Source organism: Salvelinus sp. IW2-2015, linkage group LG17 (genome assembly GCF_002910315.2).
Source record: "Salvelinus sp. IW2-2015 linkage group LG17, ASM291031v2, whole genome shotgun sequence".
NCBI lineage: Eukaryota > Metazoa > Chordata > Actinopteri > Salmoniformes > Salmonidae > Salvelinus > Salvelinus sp. IW2-2015.
The window spans coordinates 2,755,205-2,767,660 of record NC_036857.1 but is presented as its reverse complement, the minus strand read 5'-3'; positions in this window follow the sequence as shown (position 1 = coordinate 2,767,660).

The following is a 12,456-nucleotide window of genomic DNA, read 5'->3' as shown; positions in this document are numbered from 1 at the left end:
TTCTTCAGCCTCCTGAGGTTGAAGACACACTGTTGCGTCTTCTTCACCACACTGTCTGTGTGGGTGGACTATTTCAGTTTGTCCGTGATGTGTACGCCGAGAAACTTGAAGCTTTCCACCTTCTCCACTGCGGTCCCGTTGATGTAGATAGGGGGGTGCTCCCTCTGCTGTTTCCTGAAGTCCACGATCATCTCCTTTGTTTTGTTGACATTGAGTGAGAGGTTAGTTTCCTGGCACCACACTCCCAGAGCCCTCACCTCCTCCATGTAGGCTGTCTCGTCATTGTTTGTAATCAACCCTACAACTGTTGTGTTGTCTGCAAACTTGATGATTGAGTTGGAGGCGTGCTTGGCTACGCAGTCATGGGTGAACAAGGAGTACAGGAGGGGGCTGAGCATGCACCCTTGTGGGGCCCCAGTGTTGAGGATTAGCGAAGTGGAGGTGTTGTTTCCTACCTTGTGGAGGTGTTGTTTCCTACCATCACCACTGTGGGGCGGCCCGTCAGGAAGTCCAGGACCCAGTTGCACAGGGAGGGGTTCAGACCCGGGGCCTCAAGCTTAATGATGAGCTTGGAAGGTACTATGGTGTTGAATGCTGAGCTATAGTCAATGAACAACATTCTTACATAGGTATTCATCTTGTCCAGATGGGATATGGCAGTGTGCAGTGTGATGGCGATTGCATTGTCTGTGGACCTATTGGGGCGGTAAGCAAACAACAAATGACAGTTCCCTGGGGGTTACCATTATCTACCTTATAACCTTCTGACATAGAGCTCCCACCCTCACTTGTATTGATTGTCCAAAAATAAAGTAATTTATCCAGTTAAAAACCTTTCCTCCATCCCCCATGCTATCCAGTTTGATAAGCAGGCCCTCCTTCAACATCATATCATAGGCCTTCTCTACATCAAAGAAAATGGCTACCAACACCTCCTTATTTGCCTGGGCCTTCCATATGACTGACTAGACCCAGTACAGGAGCTGCCCATCTCCACCTTCTCCGTGTCTCTCGCTGCAACAGTCTCCCCACTTTTCAGCACAGAGAGATCCCAATCTCGTCTGTCCCCACTCATCCTCTTAATCATACCTCTTCCACAAGAGTAGTCCTCCCTATGTTTCTGCAGAACTGACATCAATAGTCCCTCTTAGCTGTCCTCATGGTCCTTCTTACTACTGCTTGAGCTTGTTTATATTGTACCAAGTGCTGGTAGTTATGGGACCTTATCAACATCCTGAAAGCCCCGTTCCTACTCTTCACAGCTTCTCTGCACTCTTCAGTCCACCAAGGAACTGCCTTCCTCCTTCTCCTTCCTGTACCCATGGGTATCACCTGCCTTCCTAATTCTCCCCCTGTACCCATGGATAGCACCCTAGGTTTATCATTGGCCAAGGGAGCAACCAAGGTGGGATAGCAGGAAGAACCACAGAGGGGCTGAACTCCAAACCCTTAGCCTCTAATTTCTGCGGAACCACGGAAATCGAATTAACACAAAAATCCCCATCAAAATCGGTCTGGATGCGTCTCAATCCACGCCATCCGCCGATATGGCCCTTCTGCATCTGTGGTGAAAGGTGGCAGAGCTAAAGCTTTGTTTGTCAGACCAAGAAACATCCCGAGAATCGGTCTTCTCACGAAAACGCCAGTAGCGTCCAAACAGTTTGGCCTACACTTAGTGTAGGGATGTTTCTTGGTCTGACAAACAAAGCTTTAGCTCTGCCACATTTCACCACAGATGTAGAAGGGCCATATCGGTGGATGGCGTGGATCTGCTAGAGACTAGGAATTCCATATATAAATCATAAGAGTTGTCGACACGGGGTGGGGAGCATCTGTAAAACCTACAGGGAGAGGAGCATACTGGGATAGAAAACACACATATTTTGCAAAAGCTACAAAAGAACTAAAACGAGATCTTCAGAAAATAATTAGATAAGATATTCAACTAAAAGTGGTGTGGAGCCTTCCTCTCTTTCCTTCTTCGAATAATTCAGCAGAACAACTTGCCAGAACTCCTTTGTTTCGGCGACAACACTTCCACTGGACAATACTGCTGCTGAAAAAACTGGGGAAGCTGAGTTACTAATAGTACATGTGCCTTATGAGTCATAATGCAGAACAGGAAAAACAAACACTCCCTGAAACGTGGAGAGTGGAAGAAGGCGTAAAATAACTTTCATTCATCCAGAGCAAGGGGATGGGTGGGGTAAATTTCTACCTGGGATGGGTGGGGTGAATAGCTACCAGGGATGGGTGGGGTGAGTAGCTAGGATTTGCAAGGAGTGGTCGGGCCTGCAGGACCGTATTTTGTGCATCGACAGTGTCCGATATGAATTGGAAAGCGACAGTTTTTTGAGTATTGCCGTGGAGGTGGATGAGCATCACTGGGCTCTGGAGCAGAGATGGATTCAACGGTAGGGAGGTTAGGAGTTGAAGAGGATGGGATGGAGTGTAGAGGTGGAGGGGGGAAAAGAAGGTGGAGGAAGAGTAGGGCGAGGAGATGTGAAGAAGAGGAAGATCGAGGATCTCTTGCAGGTCTCGTCAGGGGAGAGTAGTGATGAGGGAAGTTCGGTTCACAGAGTTGTACAGAGAGAAATGGAGTTCAAGGTGTTGGTTTAAGGACAAGGGTGGAGTCACGGTGGTGAGGCGATTGCATTGGCAAGTGATATGAAGAGTAGAGTAGGAGAGGTTGTGTGTCTTGTGTCTGCTAAAAGTCTTCATGATGGAAGTTTGTTTCTGGTGTGTATCGATGGTGAACAGTATGAGAAGGCACAAGCAGGTATGTTAACGTGTGGTTGATAGTAGCATAACGGATCAAACCGGATGGCAGTGGGTGAAGGTAGATATTGCAGGAGTTCCAGAAATTGTTAACATTAAAGAAATAATCGACCAATTGAAGGGAGGCTCTCTTATTGAGGCAAAGCGCCTCCAGATGACACAAGAACTGCGGTCAATAAGGCTGAAGTCCTCTCAACCTATATTGTCCTTCAGTCCCTTCACGTTTTGGCCCTGAAGGACACATGGATTGCCCCAGAGAACACTGCTACTCCAGCTACTCTCTTGTCATCTGACTATGTGTTCTCTCATGTGTTCTCTGGTCATCCCGGTGGTGGCACAGGGCTACTCATTTCCCTCTCTCGCCCTCCCTCCTCATTTTAATTCCATGCAGTCGCTGTCAGTCAGGCTTAACATTGTTGAAGTCACCCACCATGTTAAGCTTGGAGAGGTTGACACCTTGATAAGCTCATTTGCCGACAATGGATCAACACTCATCGTACTGGGTGACTTCAACCTCCTGTGCCTGACTTCAATTAATTTATTTTCAGTCCTTTCCTCTTTTGGCCTCACCCTCTCACCTTCCCCCCCTACTCACAAGGCAGGCAATACGCTTGACCTCACCCTTTCCCAGTCCCCTCCCATTCACAAGGCAGGCAATACACTTTTTTTACATTTTTTTTCAGGGGGTCCCACCCTTCAGCTCCATTCAACCCCTCCCATCTATCTCTTAACACCATCCATTTTGGATTTCTATTTGCCATATATTTTTCAACTGTGCTGTGATGCTTCACAAAAGTACTGAACCTTTCTATTCTCATAGCTTCGACAGATTGTAAATTAAAGATAAACATTTTTGCTAAAATAATAATTATATTATTGATAGACTGACTATGACTTTTCAAATCACCCAGTATTGCTATCTGCAGCATCAGTTCTAGGTAAATGTTGCAATTCTTCAGCCATTCCTGGACCTGTGACCAAAAACGAGCTACATATGGACAGTACCAAAATAAATGATGTAATGAATCTGCCTCCTCGCAGCAAAATCTGCAGAGCTGGGAAGGTTGTATCCCCCATATATATAACATTCTATTGGTTGCAAGAATTTTGTATAATAATTTAAATTGAAGAATTCGAAGTTTTGAATCCGGTGTCGTTTTGTGTGTCAATTCATAAACCATGTGCCATGGAATCGGTACATCAAAATCTCATCCCAACTATTTTGCAATTGATATGGCACAGCTGTCAATTTTTTGGTAATTAAATTAAATTGGAAATATATTTGTATTTACCACAATTTTCTTTAAGGCAATACACTTGACCTCATCTTTACCAGAGGCTGTTCTCCTAGTAATCTCACTGCAACGCCCCTCCAGGTCTCTGACCACTACTTTGTTTCCTTTTCTCGACATCTCTCCTCCAACCCTACCCACTCAGCCCCTACCCAGATGGTCATGTTCCACCGAAGTCTTCACTCAAAACACGTGAGCATGCTGTCTCTGACCAACTCTCTCTTTATCGTTCTCAGAGCGATCTTCTTGACCCTAACAAGTCAGGCTTCAAGACGAGTCACTCAACTGAGACTGCTCTTCTCTGTGTCAAAGAGGCTCTCCACAATGCTTGAGACTAGAGGTTTTTTTTCTTATTCGAAGATGAGTCATATCCATTTTAATACACTTTTTTTTAAGTCCTCCTGATCTAATTCTTAACACAAAAAAAGATAATGTGTTGTTATTTTATGCACTTCTCTAATAGCATTAGGTTCAGTGTTGTTGTTATTTTATGCACTTCTCTAATAGCATTAGGTTCAGTGTTGTTGTTATCGCGTAACGTACAAGTTTGAGTATTGATCACACCCAGGGTGTATTGGTAGGGTGTTCTTTCTGCCATGTTTACTTCTTCTCCTGAGAGAGGAGCTCGTTTCTCTTTCATGCCCTGCTGCCTACAGTGCATTTCTCTTGAAGAGCAGCAAACAGCGGTGTTCACTAGATGGTATACAGCTACGGACGAAAGTTACTTTTTCCTAGCAGGTTAGGAGAACTTAAGCAGCAGGTTAGGAGAATTAGTGTACCAGGTTAGGATAATTAGGCTAAGGATATGAAAAGGGTTAGGGTTAGCTAAAACGCTCTACCTGCTACAGAAAGTCACTTCTATCCGTAGCTGTACTCCATCTAGGAGGATGTATCAAACATAATTAAAGCCAGCCTACCTAGGTAAGGGGATGTGAGGGAAAAACCGACAGGAGGAAATAGCTAAACATTTTCCCCTTTGTTTGTTGGCCTTTTGTGTACTCAAACACAACACAATAATACACTTCTACTGCCCGATCATCCATACAATTATGAACAGGATAAAACATTTGTTTACTACTCAGTTCTCATTATTTCCACTTCCTGGTTTAGCTTCTAGTCTCTCACAGGAGGAAACTGTTAATCCCCCTCTGAATCCCCCATCCCTCCCCCTACAGTGGAATCACTTCCTCATCCTGGCCTCGGGCGGAAGCATTGTACATTAGCCCTGTCAGTCACTACGTTACCGTGACACTGACTCCTCAGCTGTTTTGTGTGTCACTATTGTTTTTTTTCTATGACATAGTGACAAAAGGCGTATTTTTTCCCACCGGTTTTTGTTCCCTTTCTGTGTAATGAGGGACTAGAACCAACACAGCTATGTTACATGTTTCTGGTACCTTAATTTCAAAAAATCTATTACATGTATGTTGTAAAAGCTGGAAAACTACCTTTACATCTCATATATTGTCTGCTCAAGTTACCCATGGTTCCTCAGATGTTCCTCGTCTGTCATTACATGATTGTCATTAACATAATTGTTGGGAAAGCAGCATTAATAATTGATGGGTTACACAAGTGACCTGAATTAGGCAGGATCTCTCCGTAGTGTTATGCCCAAATCAGCATGAGTGCATTGTGATGGTAACTGTCTATGATCCTATCATTGGTACTGAATGCATTGTGATGGTAACTGTCTATGATCCTATCATTGGTACTGAATGCATTGTGATGGTAACTGTCTATGATCCTATCATTGGTACTGAATGCCAGTGTAACAATAGGTAACATTCCAGTCCTCCTCAGTCCTCCTGCCCAAGGCTACTTTGTACACTCTTAAAGAAGAGGGTTCCAAAATGGTTCTCCTATGGGGACAGTCAAATAACCAGTCTAGGTTATAGAAAGCACCTTTTCTTCTGAGTGTAGTGAGGAAACACCTGTGCTGTACAGTGTTGTCCTGTCCTGTTAACTGCTGCTGGACACATGTGCTTTGTGTTGGAGCTATGGGGTGAAGTGGCCCTCGAGGACATCGGCATGGCACCACGCTGTTGCTCTTCCCCGGGGCCTCCCACAACCAAAAAAATACATCTGGAAATGTCTAGGTAACATCCACCTGTTAACTCCTGCAGCTGAACTTTTGTATTCACATGAGTAGGCCTATATTTCTCTCTACATTACTATACATTTTTTTACATTTTCAGTAGTTTAGCAAACGCTCTTCTCCAGAGCCACTTACAGTAGGGAGTGCAGATATGTTCGTACTTTTACGTACTAGTCCCCCGTGGGAATCGAACCCACAACTGAGCCAGACAGGATATTACTGTGAAAGACCTTCAGTTACTTAAAATACTCTTCCATGAGGACCAGTCTGATCTCAGAAAGCATCTGTCCACCACACTGCCCTGTCCTGACCTACACAGTACTTCTGAAATGCCGATCAGAGCACCATGCTCAGTGGTAGGGAATAATGTTTCTTTCCCTCTATCGTAAATCATTCTCTACAACTGGGGCAGGGACACTGTGTTCTCCAGTACATACCCTATAAGTCTTTAATGTGGGAGTGTCTCAGTGTCGAGATTCTAATTCTCTGTCTGTGTGAAGCTATGGGAAACCAGCTCTTGCCATACTTTCCACAGCAGTGTCTCACAAATACGAGAATAGCTTTTACTCTCCACTTTATAGTGCCAGAGAGTGTTTCATTTGGTCATATAACTATACGCACTCCTCTATTTTCTGATCCTGCAATGTCATGGTTGTGGTGCAGATGAAATGATGAATGAGAGACACACAAACTGGGGGTAAGGAATCTGACCAAACTTGCAGTGCATTTTAAAACTGTTGCAACACTGTTCTCTCTCCATTGAAAGTGAAAGTGTTGGCGTCAGGGCGATGCCTGAAGTCCATAAATTCTTACAACACACCTTGGGTGAAAGGTGAAGATGCTCACGTGGCTGTACCTGTCAGCATTCATTATATAACAACCCATGTTACACGCACTGACAGTGTGCTACTAGAGCAGTCAGTGACTGATCCCAAATATCTCTGTTACGCTCTCATACACTCACATATGAATATATTGTTCTCTCTCTTTCTTTCTTTCTCTCTCTCACTCTTTCTCCTTTTCTCTCTCTCTCTCTCACTCTCTCTTTCTCCTTTTCTCTCTTTCTCTCTCTCTATTTCCCTTTCTCTTTCTCTCTCTCTCTTTTGCTCTCTCTCTATCTCTACTGTATCTCCCTCTCTATTGTATCTCTCTTTCTTTATCTCTATCGCTCTTTCAATTCAATTCAATTCAAGGGGCTTTATTGGCATGGGAAACATATGTTTACATTGCCAAAGCAAGTGAAATAGATAATAAACAAAAGTGAAATAAACCATAAAAAATTAACAGTAAACATAACACTCCCAAAAGTTCCAAAAGAATAAAGAGGTTTCAAATGTCATATTATGTCTATATACAGTGTTGTAACGATGTGCAAATAGTTAAAGTACAAAAGGGAAAATAAATAAACATAAATATAGGTTGTATTTACAATGGTGTTTGTTCTTCACTGGTTGCCCTTTTCTTTTGGCAACAGGTCACAAATCTTGCTGCTGTGATTGCACACTGTGGTATTTCACCCAATAGATATGGGAGTTTATCAAATTTGGATTTGTTTTCTAATTCTTTGTGAGTGTGTAATCTGAGGGAAATATGTGTCTCTCATATGGTCATACATTTGGCAGGAGATTAGAAAGTGCAGCTCAGATTCCACCTCATTTTGTGGGCAGTGTGCACATAGCCTGTCTTCTCTTGAGAGCCAGGTCTGCCTTCGGCGGCCTTTCTCATTAGCAAGGCTATGCTCTCTGAGTCTGTACATAGTCACATTCTTTCCAATGTGTGAGGTAATTATCTTTTTGTTTCGTCATGATTTGGTTGGGTCTGTCCTGGGGCTCTATGGGGTCTGTTTGTGTTTGTGAACAGAGCCCCGGGACCAGTTTGCTTAGGGGGCTCTTCTCCAGGTTAATTTCTCTGATGGCTTCATTATGTAAGGTTTGGAAATTGCTTCCTTTTAGGTGGTTGTAGAATGTAATCTCTCTTTTCTGGATTTTGATAATTAGCAGGTTTTGGCCTAATTCTGCTCTGCGTGCATTATTTGGTGTTTTACTTTGTACACAGAGGATATTTTTGCGGAATTCTGCATGCAGAGTCTCAATTTGGTGTTTGTTCCATTTTGTGAATTATTGGTTGGTGAGCGGACCCCAGACCTCACAACCATAAAGGGCAATGGGTTTTGTAACTGAATCAAGTATTTTTAGCCATATCCTAATTGGTATCTTGAATTGTATGTTCCTTTTGATGGCATAGAAGGTCCTTTTTACCTTGTCTCACAGATTGTTTACAGCTTTGTGGAAGTTACCTGTGGCGCTGATGTTTTTGCTGAGGTATGTATAGTTTTTTGTGTGCTCTTGGACAACGGTGTCTAGACAGAATTTGTTTTTGTGGTCCTGACAGTGGTTCCCACTTTTGGAACACCATTATTTTTGTCTTACTGAGATTTACTGTCAAGGCCCAGGTCTGACATATTCTGTGCAGAAGATCTAGGTGCTGCTGTAGGCCCTCCTTCGTTGGGGACAGAAGCACCAGATTGTTTTTTAGTAGTGGTTTCTTTGCAGCAATTCATCCACGAAGGCCTGATTCACGCAGTCTCCTCTGAACACTTCATGTTGAGATGTCTGTTACTTGATCTCTTTGAAGCATTTATTTGGGCTGCAATTTCTGAGGCTGGCTACTCTAATGAACTTATTGTTACATGGAGTGGAACAGGGAAACCCAAGAGAAAACTCAGACGAGGAGACTGGGATGAAGTAACCAAGGTATTTTTTGAAACACAGGGGGTTGATGTAGTGCAGGCCAGGGGAAGCTCGGGCAGGTTGCAGGAAATCAGGTGCAGAGGCTGAGGCTGGAGCGAGAGGGGTTGAGACAGGGTAAGCAGGTCCGGAGGGGAATCCAAGGGAGCTGTAGAGTGGGGAATCCAGGGCAGAGTAGCAGGATGAGGAGACGTGGGACTGGAGATAGGGACCAGAGTCAGAGCGGGCAGAATGAGCAGAGATTATGATCTGGCAGTGTGGAAGTGGCAGGACTGAGTATTTGTAGAGGTCTTGATTATGGAACAGGTTGCAGCTGGTGGGGATCTGCTCTGACTCCAGCACACCTGTCTCCGCCCACACAATCACACACATACAGAGAGAGAGGGAGAGAGCACGGGGAGTGGCGGCAGGTCAAGAAGACACAGGATGAGCAGTAGAGGGCGTGGCAGGAGCAGATGTAACACTTATCCTCTGCAGCAGAGGTAACTCTGGGTCTTCCTTTCCTGTGGCGGTCCTCATGAGAGCCAGTTTCATCATAGCGCTTGATGGTTTTTGCGACTGCACTTGAAGAAACTTTTAAAGTTTTTGACATTTTCTGGATTGACTGACCTTCTTGTCTTAAAGTAATGATGGACTGTTGTACTTCGAAGAATCTCAAATATAAAATATAGACCCAACAAGATAGACTAGCACCTGTCTATCCAGACCCCACAAAATAGACTAGCACCAGTCTATCAAGACACCAACAAGATAGACTAGCACCAGTCTATTAAGATGCAACAAGATAGACTAGCAACTGTCTATCAGGGCAGTTGTCATATGTCCACACACACACACACACACACACACACACACACACACACACACACACACACACACACACACACACACACACACACACACACACACACACACACACACACACACACACACACACACACACAMACACACACACAMACACACACACACACACTCATAAAAATGCAGATGAACGCACACACACCAATACACACATACACATACATTACCAGTCAAAAGTTTGGACTCGCCTACTCATTCAAGGGTTTTTCTTTATTTGTACTATTTTCTACATTGTAGAATAATAGTGAAGACATCAAAACTATGAAATAACACATATGGAATCATGTAGTAACAAAAAAAGTGTTAAACAAATCAAAATATATTTTATATTTGAGATTCTTCAATGTAGTCACCCTTTTTCTTGATGACAGCTTTGCACACTCTTGGCATTCTCTCAACCAGCTTCACTTGGAATATTTTTCAAACCGTCTTGAAGGATTCCCCACATATGCTGAGCACTTGTTGGCTGCTTTTCCTTCACTCTGCTGTCCAACTCATGCCAATCCATCTCAATTGGGTTGAAGTCGGGTGATTGTGGAGGCCAGGTCATCTGATGCAGCACTCCATTACTCTCCTTCTTGATCAATTAGCCAATACACAGCCTGGAGGTGTGTTTGGTCATTGTCTTGTTGAAAAACAAATCCCACTGAGCGCAATCCAGATGGGATGGCTTATCGCTGCACAATGCTGTGGTAGCCATGCTGGTTAAGTGTGCCTTGAATTCTAAATAAATCACTGACAGTGTCACCAGCAAAGCAGCCCCACATCATCACACCTCCTCCTCCATGCTTCACGGTGGGAACCACACATGTGGAGATCATCCGTTTACCTACTCTGCATCTCACAAAGACACGGCGCTTGGAACCAAAAATCTCAAATTTAAAGTAATGACGGACTGCCTTTTTCTTTTCTCATTTCAGCTTTTCTTGCCATAATATGGACTTGGTATTTTACCAAATAGGGATATCTTATGTATACCAGCCCTACCTTGTCACAACACAACTGATTGGCTCAAACGCATTAAGAAGGAAATAAATTCCACAAATGAACTTTTAACAAGCCACACCTGTTAATGGAAATGCATTCCAGGTGACTGCCTCATGAAGCCGGTTAAAAGAATGCCAAGAGTGTGCAAAGCTGTCATCAAGAAAAAGGGTGGCTACTTTGAAGAATCTCAAATATAACATTTATTTTGATTTGTTTAACACTGTGTTGGTTACTACATGATTCCATATGTGTTATTTCATAGTTTTGATGTCTTCACTAAAAAAAATATTTTAAAAAACTTTTAAAAAACTTGAATGAGTAGGTGTGTCCAAACTTTTGACTGGTACTATACATGTTTAAGATGAACCAAAAATCTATAGTTTATCTCGTGGCTATCATTGCCCCTCCCCCTCTCTATTAGGCCCCTCCCCTAACCGAGCAGCACCTTCTGGCCCCTCCCCTAACCGAGCAGCACCTTCTGGCCCCTCCCCTAACCGAGCAGCACCTTCTGGCACCTCCCCTAACCGAGCAGCACCTTCTGGCCCCTCCCCTAACCGAGCAGCACCTTCTGGCACCTCCCCTAACCGCAGAGAGTTTGGGTTAACCTTTAAATAGCTGGCAGGAAACCCTCCATCTCCTCTTCTCTGGTTGTTGGGTTAACCTTTAAATAGCTGGCAGGAAACCCTCCATCTCCTCTTCTCCCTGGTTGTTGGGTTAACCTTAAATAGCTGGCAGGAAACCCTCCATCTCCTCTTCTCCCCTGGTCGTTGGGTTAACCTTTAAAATAGCTGGCAGAAAACCCTCCATCTCCCCTTCTCCCTGGTTGTTGGTTAACCTTTAAATAGCTGGCAGGAAACCTCCATCTCTCTTCTCCCTGGTCTTGGTTAACCTTTAAATACACTCCATCTTCTGGGCCTGCCTCTGACTGCTTTCTTTCCCTCACCAGACGTGGATGAAGACATGCTCTGGGCCTACTCACACCGTCCCACCCTCCTCCATTCCCACGCCTGAATAGGCAGAGGAGCCATGCTAATAGTTAGCCATGGGTTGACGAGGACGATTAGTCTGCTCACCCTGTGGGCTGGTGTGAGTTCAGGACCACATTCTCAACCAGTATCTGTCTAATGATTACATCCTGCTGCCACCATATCAAAATAAGCTTCTTCTTCGTGGACTCTTTTTTGGTTTTCCTCTTTCTGAATGGACTGAGATGAGATTATTTTTTTGTGTAGTTTTTTTAATGAACAAAACAGAACATACAACACAACTTAGTGCCACCTGCATCAATATTCAGGAGGGTTAATAAGTTTTTCTCATATAATTGACACCATGTTTTATGGTATGTTCCCATTCTAATAAGGAGGGATTGAAAGATCATAATGCAGCATTAATATGGCGGCTCTCCTTTCGAATAAGCGTCCGTTTACTTTTCTTGTTGTCTGTCCTTCTCTCTACTTATTGGCAGCACATGGCTTCTCGCTGTACTTTTCCTTCGATTGACCTTTTTATAGTCACGTTGAGAGACTTTCTCTGGGTAAATGGGAGGGGAAGCATGTGGTGAATGTAGTTGCAACATAAATCCTCCTCCTGGGAGCCAGAAGGTGCTGCTCGTTAGGGAGGTGCCAGAAGGTGCTGCTCGGTTAGGGGAGGGGCCAGAAGGTGCTGATCGGTTAGGAGGGGCCAGAAGTCTGCT